The sequence below is a fragment of the Poromitra crassiceps genome (assembly GCF_964638095.1).
Source record: "Poromitra crassiceps genome assembly, chromosome: 5".
In the NCBI taxonomy this organism is placed as follows: domain Eukaryota; kingdom Metazoa; phylum Chordata; class Actinopteri; order Beryciformes; family Melamphaidae; genus Poromitra; species Poromitra crassiceps.
Genome location: NC_139642.1, coordinates 61,621,537 through 61,633,381, shown reverse-complemented (window position 1 = coordinate 61,633,381; position 11,845 = coordinate 61,621,537). Strand labels below are relative to the sequence as shown.

Genomic DNA, 11,845 nt, shown 5'->3' with positions numbered 1-11,845 from the left:
ATCTAATTTAATGCCTGTTTACCTGGGACTGTAAATTCATGTAAATTCCCTGCACATTTAATGCCCATTTAACTTAGCCTGTAAATGTCATGTACATTCAATGTAAACTCATATTTAACTCCGACTGTAAATTCATGTAAATCCACTGCCTATTTAACGCCTATTTAACTCAGACTGTAAATCTCATGTAAATTCAACGTAAATTCATATTTATTATCCACAGAACACTTCTCCACTCATGTACATATTGTATATATATTTACTCGATTTGATTGCACTTGCAACTTTGTGATTGTGTTTATCTAGCTTTTCTACTTTCTACTTTCTACAAATTCCTCGTATGTAACTTGCATATTGTGGCAAAAAAAGTGATTCTGATTCTGATATATGATTTTGTGCATATATACCCTATACTCTCTCAGTCATTGTTGAAAAGCATTCTTTGTGACATTAGGTGGGGGGAGGGTTTTCCCCTATCTGTTATTAGACCGCCATGCCCACCCCTCCCAGAGACCACTTCCACTTCCTGGAACATTTGGCGGAGCTGCTGGTGACACAAAACAACAGGAAGCAGCAGCCAGTCAACATCAATAAACTCACAGGATCAACCACACAACCATCACTCCACACTCATCTTCAGGATCAGCCACACAACCATCACTCCACACTCATCTTCAGGATCAGCCACACAACCATCACTCCACACTCATCTTCAGGATCAGCCACACAACCATCACTCTACACTCATCTTCAGGATCAGCCACACAACCATCACTCTACACTCATCTTCAGGATCAGCCACACAACCATCACTCTACACTCATCTTCAGGATCAGCCACACAACCATCACTCCACACTCATCTTCAGGATCAGCCACAAAACCATCACTCTACACTCGTCTTCACAGGATCAGCCACACAACCATCACTCCACACTAGGGATGTTCATCAATTATCGAAAATCGATAATCGATCGTTAAGGATTGGAATCGATCCTGTGGCATTTGGATCGATTTTTTAATTATTAAAAAAAAAAAAAAAAAAAAAAAAATTGGACTAGGTTTGGGTGGAAATCGTTCCTCCTCGCCCCACTCCATTGCACAGCCGACTAACGTGAGGTGGAGCTTCATATAGTCTCTAGTTTTCTGGCTGGGCACGGGCCTTTGTGCCAACAAAACTGTTTTAAACATGAGAAATTCACACCGGCATGCGCCGGGGACAGCAGTGTTGGAGAGGAGACACATTGAAATAAAGAGTTCATTGAGGAGAACACGTTGTCTTTCGTATTTTCTGCCATAGGCATTCATTTTGTTAAAAAAAAAAAAAAAAAAAAAAAAAAAAAAAATGAAAATATTGAAAATTTTCTAAGTATTAATAAAATCGATAATCGATAATTGATCGTTAATTCTCACCGATTATCGATTTTGGAAAATTTTCAAAATGAACATCCCTACTCCACACTCATCTTCAGGATCAGCCACACAACCATCACTCTACACTCATCTTCAGGATCAACCACACAACCATCACTCTACACTCGTCTTCACAGGATCAGCCACACAACCATCACTCCACACTCATCTTCAGGATCAGCCACACAACCATCACTCCACACTCATCTTCAGGATCAGCCACACAACCATCACTCCACACTCATCTTCACAGGATCAGCCACACAACCATCACTCCACACTCGTCTTCAGGATCAGCCACACAACCATCACTCCACACTCATCTTCAGGATCAGCCACACAACCATCACTCTACACTCATCTTCACAGGATCAGTCACACAACCATCACTCCACACTCATCTTCAGGATCAGCCACACAACCATCACTCCACACTCGTCTTCAGGATCAGCCACACAACCATCACTCCACACTCATCTTCAGGATCAGCCACACAACCATCACTCCACACTCATCTTCAGGATCAGCCACACAACCATCACTCCACACTCATCTTCAGGATCAGTCACACAACCATCACTCTACACTCATCTTCAGGATCAGCCACACAACCATCACTCCACACTCATCTTCAGGATCAGCCACACAACCATCACTCCACACTCATCTTCAGGATCAGTCACACAACCATCACTCCACACTCATCTTCAGGATCAGCCACACAACCATCACTCCACACTCATCTTCAGGATCAGCCACACAACCATCACTCCACACTCATCTTCAGGATCAGCCACACAACCATCACTCTACACTCGTCTTCAGGATCAGCCACACAACCATCACTCCACACTCATCTTCATTGTTGTGCTCGGCAAATACAAAGTGCCCGTTAGTTTCAGAGGCTAGATTTTGAAGCGAGATGTGTGCTTAAACGCTATATAGGTTATGTATGAGTTGCACACACAGGAAGCATTCACTCGTAACCACAGCCGTCGCACGCATCTTATCTCAGTGGGTCTGCTGCAATAACACAAAATCACACCATCAATTTCAACATTTCCTGTCAACGCGAGCCTATGCTGAGATAATATCAACTTGCTTCTACAACTGCAACCCCCGCCGATGCGCTCGCAGTGTCACAATGCAGAGGTCATAAACAATGAATGACAAACAACCACCAATCAGTAAAGTGACTGGCTATTGGCTAAGAAGCACAGGGTGTCAATCTGCCAGGGACCGCACGCACGCACGCACGCACGCACGCACACACACACACACACACACACACACACACACACACACACACACACACACACACACACACACACACACACACAATTGTGTGTTTTAGGAGGGGTGTGTGTGTACTACTGATAATAGCCTGTCCCTTTCAAACTGGGAATGAAGGATTCCACGGCTGAGTGACGTCACAGCAGCCTTGTCGACGTTCCACTGAAACAGTGGGGAAAGCAGCCCGGGTTACAGTAGCTCTAGCCAGGCTAGCCATTGTTAGCAATAACAGTTGATAACAATGCTTTTCGCGGTATTTTGCGGCGCATACAAACACTGCAGCCTCATGTCCACACAGATAGAAGTTAGACAGTGCTGTGTGTACTGCTAATTTAATTAGACACAAAAAAGACAGAAGTGCAAATAAACAGTAATTACTACGATTTTAACTACTGTTGTTGCGCGGAGCAGCCATCTTGGATTTTTGAGGTCGGGGGTGCTGAGGCTCCTCCCAGTTTGGGAGAGAAGATATGAGCACTGGTGACGTCGTCGTCGGCGCTCGTGACCTTTGAACCGTCACATTCCCAGTTTGAAAGGAACGAGCCGTGAGTCAACTAGTATGAACAGAACACACTTGGTAAGAGAGTGAGACTCCAATCTGAGCTGGCACTCGTCAAGGTTGTCAGAGTGGGAGCGCTGCTCTGGAAACTGTCTCGTTATCTAACGTGCTGGTCGAGATGACCTGGAGTGATCCAACGTGTCCTCAGCCAGAGAGAGAGAGTGGTGGAGCCCATATCAGTTTGGTTCCTCACAGAGCATTCGAAGGGCAAGTGACACGATCCGCAAGTCACCCCAAGTCACCCCAAGTCCAGCCATGTGTTGTAGCGCTGAGGGACCAGGGAAACTCAGCCCATGTGTGGAGGAGGTTCAACAAGCTGGTCAGCAGGTGAACTTTTCACCCCCCAGCCAAACAGCCAATCAACGACTTTTATTTGAAAGACTACCGGAGTGAACGAAAGTCTCAAAAACCATGATTGGAGAACGGTGGCATCCATCAATGGGGTCGATCATAACCTCTGAGGTTATTTTTATTTCACTTTTTCTGATCCTTTTCGATTAATGCCACCTAATTAGTGCTTGGTTCCTTGCTAGTTTTAACTCGTCAAAACGATGCAACATTATAGATTCCCTGCCTACCAACACGAGGGTTGCAGGTTCGCGCCCCCGTGTTACCTCCGGCTTGGTCGGGCGTCCATACAGGCACGATTGGCTGTGCCTGCGGGTGCGAAGCCGGATTGGGGGTATATGTGTCCTGGTCCCTACACTAGCGCCTCCTCTGGTCGGGTCGGGGCGCCTGGTCGGGACGGAAGGGAAGTGGTGGGAAGGAATAGCGTGATCCTGTCACGTGCTACGTCCTGCCGGTGAAGCTCCCCGCTGTCAGGTGACAAGAAGCGGCTGGCAACTGCTCATGTATTGGAGGAAGCGTGGTGCTAGTCTCGGCTCTCCCCAGATCGGCAAAGGGTGGTGCAGCGACTGGGGCAGCGGGGGGGGGGGGGGGGGGGGGGATTGGCTGAGTACAATTGGGGAGAAATGCGGCCAAATCAGAAAAAGAATGCAACATTATTTATGAAAGGCAATAGCAAAGCAATGTGAAAAGACATGATTTCCCTCTTGAAAACTTTGTCGCTGCACGAGGTCAGTACAGATTTGGAATCGCAATTGGAGCCTGTCGCACCGCCCACAGCTCTGTCAGAACACAGCGAGCCATCAGCCAAGCTGCTCACTGTGTGAACAAGCAGTCGGATGAGACAAAGGGGATCTACTGTTATCCCTGGTTCTCAGCTTTCCTACACCAGGAGGAGGTAGGGATGCACCATATTGGATTTTTTCGCCGATATCCAATATGCCGATATGTTCCAACTCTTTTGACCGATTACCGATGCCGATACCGAGAATTAACACATTAGTATGCCTACTCTTATCGTGATGGCCCATTGGCAGATGCAGACATAAATACAATGCTTTTCAAAATATACACATTCACCAGGCAAAATAAGAAAACTACTTCAACTTGTGATGTAAAATTAAAAAAAAAAGTTATTTACCGGTTATTTACCGGTAATAACATTTTCTTTCAAACAAAACTAAGATTCATCCTACTTAAGCAGTCAAGCATCGAGCATTTGAGCCTAAAGCTGTGTTCACACCGACCTATTAAAGTTTTTCGCTGGCATCGAGTTTACATACAAAGTCAATGCAAACGAGCGATTGAGCGTATATTCGCCCGGGAGAAAAATCGCTGGTCGTCCGAGCGACAGAGACGGAGCGATAGGGCGAAACTACGCTCGTCGCCCCAGATGAAATATCCCAACTCGAGCTAAATTACGCTGGCATCAGTCGCTCGCTGTTCAACGCTGATTGGCTGCCGTGTGAGAGTGAGTCAAGGATCACACTGGCTTGGAACAAACTGCTGGTTTTTTGTGTGGCAACAAACCGCATTGACAGCTGATTGACAGGCAGCTGACATGAAGTGAAGTCTGTACTACCGGTATAGAGCTCGCGTTAGGAGCACGCTGATAGGCTTAGCTTGTAAACAACTACGGTGGCTCGTAGTGGACAAACATCATGACATTGCGTAACGTTATAGCCCCCAGATGTCCGTCAATTCGCGTGCCTGTTGACGAGCGATTGAAACAGAGCGACGGAGCGATTCCAAAGGGTTGAATCGAGCGACAGAGAGAAAAATAAATATCTCGGCGTGAACACAGCTTAATTGAAGCATCATTTTATCGGCCTGTCATATCAGCAGAGATGTTCGTTTTGGGCCAATGCGGATATTTCATTTTAAAGCGTTTACGCCGATGACGTGCTGATTATCATCGTGCATCCCTACCGGGAGGTTCCGTGAATGCGGACCCCCAAGTGGATGAGTCATAGAGCTGCACTCTGGGGAAACTTGGTCAAAACGGGCCCTCCCTGGCTGCTCGGTGGCCAGACAGCTGCTGGACTGAATATAATAATTATGATGCAGCAGCAGCAGCAGCATCAGCAGGGTGTTCTTTTCAGAGCAGGAAACAAGGAGAACGCTGCCAGAGTCCAACCGCTACGGCCCTGCAGCTGTGCAGGCTGACCCACTGAGGCCAGCCAGACAGTCTGCGAGCAACAGACCCGAATTCAACTGGACCCTTCTCCCCTCCCCGCCCTGCCCCTGCCAGCAGCACACCACCTGGGCACCCAGTCTTTACTGGTCTATGCCCACTGCCAGCCACTGGAAACTCTGTTCTCTTCTCAGCTTTATGTGACTGCTACTAAGGCTTTTTATAGTGCTCTTTATGTGATACACACACTTCCTGTAGCAAGCTGTGAAAGCATCTTTCTTTTTAAAGTGAAGCAAAAATGTCTTTGACATACATTTTATCAGTCAAGTATCTACTACATTTTAGGGCTGCAACTAACCATTATTTTAATTATTGATTCATATCTTGATTCTTTTCTGAGTTTAATTGTTCTATAAAATGGCAAAAAAAAAAAAAAAAAAACATTTTCACGTCACTTTTACCCAAAGCCAAGGATGATGTCGTCAAATGTCTTCTTTTGTCGTGGGCAACAGTCCACAACCCAATGATAATCAGTTTACTGTTATAGGAGACTAAATAGATGCCAGATAATATTCACATTTACGCACTCAGTGAGAGCCTATTCAACGGGATAAAAAGAAACATTTCTTAGGACATAAGGCCTTGACAAGAAAATATCTAACTCTGCGTGTGTGCTGATATGAACGGAACACATGCCAACATAGGCTATCATGTCAACATAGGCCATCATGTCAACATAGGCTATCATGCAACATAGGCTATCATGCAACATGGTAAATGGTAAATGGACTGCATTTATATAGCGCTTTACAATGTGCCTACATTCACCCATTCACACGCCGAGGGCGACAGGCTGCCACGCAGGGTGCTGGCACAGCCATCGGGAGCAATTCGGGGTTCAGTGTCTTGCCCAAGGACACTTCGACATGCGGACTGGAGGAGCCAGGGATCGAACCACCAACCTTCTGATTAGTGGACGACCAGCTCTACCTCCTGAGCCACAGCCGCCCCATAGGCCATCATGTCAACATAGGCCATCATGTCAACATAGGCCATCATGTCAACATAGGCCATCATGTCAACATAGGCTATCATGCCAACATAGGCCATCATGGCATCATGTCAACATAGGCCATCATGTCAACATAGGCCATCATGTCAACATAGGCCATCATGTCAACATAGGCCATCATGTCAACATAGGCCATCATGGCATCATGTCAACATAGGCCATCATGTCAACATAGGCCATCATGTCAACATAGGCCATCATGTCAACATAGGCTATCATGCAACATAGGCTATCATGCAACATAGGCTATCATGCAACATAGGCTATCATGTCAACATAGGCTATCATGCAACATAGGCTATCATGCAACATACGCTATCATGTCAACATAGGCGATCATGTCAACATAGGCTATCATGCAACATAGGCTATCATGCAACATAGGCTATCATGCAACATAGGCTATCATGTCAACATAGGCGATCATGTCAACATAGGCTATCATACAACATAGGCTATCATGCAACATAGGCTATAGGCGATCATGTCAACATAGGCTATCATGCAACATAGGCTATCATGCAACATAGGCTATAGGCTATCATGCAACATAGGCTATTATGCAACATAGGCTATCATGCAACATAGGCTATCATGTCAACATAGGCGATCATGTCAACATAGGCTATCATGCAACATAGGCTATCATGCAACATAGGCTATAGGCGATCATGTCAACATAGGCTATCATGCCAACATAGGCTATCATGCAACATAGGCTATCATGTCAACATAGGCTATCATACAACATAGGCTATCATGTCAACATAGGCTATCATGTCAACATAGGCTATCATGTCAACATAGGCTATCATACAACATAGGCTATCATGTCAACATAGGCTATCATACAACATAGGCTATCATGCAACATAGGCTATCATGCAACATAGGCTATCATGCAACATAGGCTATCATACAACATAGGCTATCATGTCAACATAGGCTATCATACAACATAGGCTATCATGTCAACATAGGCTATCATACAACATAGGCTATCATGTCAACATAGGCTATCATACAACATAGGCTATCATGTCAACATAGGCTATCATACAACATAGGCTATCATGCAACATAGGCTATCATACAACATAGGCTATATTGTCAACTTGATGTAGCCTATGTCATGACAGATTGGTCCAAGTAATTATTTGGGAGGATCATTTTTCCAGCCTTCACGGCATTCAGGCCACAACACGTTCCGTTGTCTCTGTCGTAGGGAAATGTACACCAATTTATATTCAGAAATCTGAACGTCAATGTTACCCTGCTTGTCTGCACAGGTACACGGCCCATAGACCATGGCTTTAGACATGTTATTAATCCTTAGGGTCCTGTCGTAAATTCGGCATATAAACGAACCACCAAGCAGCACTCATTTCAGACTTTTACGATTCTCTCACATCGCACGCTACCGCCCACCACGTTATTTTGGCAGGAAAAAAAGATAATGTTAGTAGGAAATAGCGGGGGAAGCAGTTCTAAAAGTGCAATTAAATCGGAATAAGTGTCGCATGGGTGGATTGGGTGTATGCCGCACTGAATAGTTACACCTAAAGACTCGTGAAATGTTATCAGTTGTGATTTATGACGTGTGGGCGTTTGTCGATTATAAGGTAACGGTCGCATTAAACTACATTCGTGGGGTAGTTTGGCGTGACGTTTCCACACGAGAGAATGGCACTTATCGGCGCGAATGTCCACCCCTCAGCGAAACGGTGTATTTTGACATAACGTTAGAGGCGTGATCTATGTGATTATTTGAGCCATTTTTTCAACCTTCATAATAGCACTATCACACGCCAAAGGACTGCAAATTATATAACTCCATTGAGGCCGTGGACGAAGGTCTACTTTGTAAAGAAAAACGACGTACCTATCCACAGCCCTCTGTTACAAACGTGTGTTGAATTGTCGCAGCTTGTGGGCTGTCTGAGCCTGGGGAAGAAGAGGGGAGAGGAGAGGGACATTTCAGCCTCAAACCCACCTAGTGCTGCGGGTCCGTGTCCGTCACAGGAGAGAGAGTCGGGGGTGTCGGTGAGAAAACCTTCCCAGGGTCGAGTCCCGCTATTCGGACGGTCCCGCCGCCCTCTGGAGTCACTTTCCGGGCATTTTCTGCGTAGATAGCCCGGGGTTAGTTAGTTCCAGTGTGGTGTGGACAGACTCTGGCTTGTTGCGCTGCTGCTGGTAGACGAGAGATGCAACCCAGGCAGACGGCTACTATACACTACTCTTACTGCTCCACTGGCCTTGAGAGACGAGGTCTGATTGGTGTATAATTCAAAGACGTGCGTGTGTCAGAGCTGCTGATTGGTCTACGCGGTGATGGGTGGGGCTAGAGTCGATTTAAAGACACAGTGCCTGCATAAAGGTCCACAGGGCTACCAGGTACAAGGTTTGTTTTGAAAATGACGATCCAATGACAATAAGTGGTGATTTTCTTTTTTCTTTTTTAAATAATCTTAAGAAAACTAGATACCGATATAGACAACAACAATTGTCTATGTGCATTTGATGTCATCTCCTCCTGGCTGAGGCTATAAGTTCAGTGATGATGTCATCACTGATATGTCATTAGTGATGTCATCCGTGATGATGTCATCAGTGATGTCATAGAGCAGGCGAGGCCGTGTAGCTGGGGAAAAGGGGAAATTGGGAAACATGACCAAAGTTGTTCTATTTGTCTTTAACGTTATTTACGTTGAGATCGTACATATCCGTGTATTGCACAGACGTACAATACTGACATTTCATTCTGGCGATTGGGTTGCGGAGACAGAAGATCAGTTCTCTTTGAGTGGAGGTCACAGAGAGAGAGAGAGAGAGAGAGAGAGAGAGACAGAGAGAGAGAGAGAGAGAGAGAGAGAGAGAGAGAGACAGGCTAAAAGCACATGGGCCTGGGAGGGTAATGGGGAGGAAGAGATGGCTTTCAGGCTGGGAGACGTCTCTGAAGGCGGCTGGTCCTTTGAACTTAGCGACAGAGAAAACAGCGTGTCCACTGATCAATGATGCCATTATGGCCCATCAACGCTCTGGTTTCAGTCAGTGACCGGTCAGCGGAGAGCAGCACTCATCTCCAGCACAGTTCAAAAGTGCATGTTAACTGATCTGAGCGGGCACCCAGGAAGCTGAGAGCAAATATGAAGGTTTGACCGATGTGGGCTTTTGACGTCTGATATTCATGCAAATGTTTTCTAATATGGATTGTGTGGATTTAGTTGGCGACCGTGCATTTTTATACTTTGTTTAGATATGACATCATATCCAACTCCTTTATGATCAGAGGCTAGAATCCTGTTTCACAGCATACAGTATGAGCACATCAGTGACCCAACACCTGCTCAATAGCAGAGGATACATTACTGCCTTTAAATAAAGAATTCTTTACAAAAAGCATCACTGAATATATTGAATTTCAATACAGATCTGGTAACCTTGCAAGGCAGCTGGATTCGTGCGAGATCATGAGATCAGATCACATGATTTGGCAGCGTCAGCTAACAGATCTGCCACTTGAAATTCAATATATCACAATTTCACAAGTTCTCCATTGAGATTTGATCATTTTCTTATCAGTAGATGTAACGGTAGCCAGCAGTTGTGCTGTGCAGTGAGTAAACCTCACTAGCAACAGATGCAAGAGCTCATGTTTTTTTTTGCCTCCTTGCCAGAGCGTCCACCTCCCATGCCGAAGGATCCGAGTTCGATCCCCGCTGCAGGTGTCACACAACGCAGGTTACACTAGCATCAGTGCCTTGCTGGAAAGATTTGTGGCTCAGAAATCAACAGAACTCTGCACAGTCATTCTGAACTTTTTATTTGTGACATCGTGTCTGTGTATTGAACAAGCAAATAGTAAACATGTTGTCTGTCCCACAACAGTGATGTAGATCCATCCTTGGGTCACTCCCATTCATTGTCAATGCCGCCCCCTAACAGCACAATGTCTTTGGTTGGGGACAATTCGTATTATATCACATATCAATACCGTAGGATGAGCAGATCGGTCCATCACTAGTTTTAATATAGTCAGAGAAAACCTGTATGATATCAGATAGTTGAAACCGGTCAGCGTTCTTGTTTTCTTTCTTCTTTTACTTTGAACACTTTGACAGTGTTAGAAAAGTTCCCTGTCCGGTGTCTATTCACGACGGTTGTACAGTAGCTGCCTGGTGCTAGCGTAGTGACATCACCACTGTGGTGACCTCTTGGACACTTTTTGCTAATGATGATTGTTGCTAATGGTGCTAATGATGTCACTTCTATTGTGACATCACCGCTGTGACATTAAGGCATTTTAACTTTACTGCTCGCCTGCTGCGCGGCCTCGTTCACCGTGCGCTCGCATACGCAGCTCGGCCGCTACGCGGCCTTGCCCACAGCTCGGCTGCTGCGTGGCCTTGCCTGCGCTATTGGCATGCGCAGCGCACAATTGCAAACTTCGCATCACTGATGACATCACTCACTGATGACATCACAATTGCTCGAGTGACCAGACATTGCGACATCATCAATGACATCACAATTGCCCGAGTGTAACCAAAAACCACAATTGCCCGAGTGACATCACTGAGGATATCATGTCATATATAGACGATGATGTCACTGATGATGTCATAGACGACGATGTTCTAACCTTGTTTATAGGACGAATCACTTGCCACCCAGAAATGCGGAACCCCGTGGAAGTTAACTAGTATGAGTTGTGCCAAACAAACATTAATATCTCAAAACTATACATCACATCGCTTATATTTTGACATTCTGAGTGAGAGCAGAAGTAGCTGAAGAGTTTGATGTGTAATATATGCATGTCGTGTTAAAGTTGTGTGAACTGTCACAGTTTTTAAAATGTAAACAGAGTCAGCCGGCTAGAGTCAGACACTCAAGCCTCCCAAAGCTCAGGCTCCATAGGGTTCCATTGCCGTTGCCACCCAGTGACGCGGTTTGTTTACCAAAACTGCTCGGCTGATCCCTTTTATTGATATGATATATGATATGATATGATATATCATTATGTCATG

The 11,845-nt window shown here is 45.5% G+C and overlaps 1 protein-coding gene across 3 annotated transcripts in view; it reads right to left on the bottom strand.

Annotated features, from left to right (window-relative positions):
* Positions 1-9,003, bottom strand: part of tpst1 (tyrosylprotein sulfotransferase 1) — a 101,644-nt gene extending 92,641 nt beyond the window's left edge. For all 3 annotated transcript variants that reach the window (XM_083637005.1, XM_083637004.1, XM_083637006.1), the window contains exon 1: positions 8,809-9,003. The gene's annotated coding sequence lies outside the window, so the exon portion shown is untranslated. The remainder of the gene's footprint in view (positions 1-8,808) is intronic.
* Between the last annotated feature and the right edge of the window lie 2,842 nt (positions 9,004-11,845).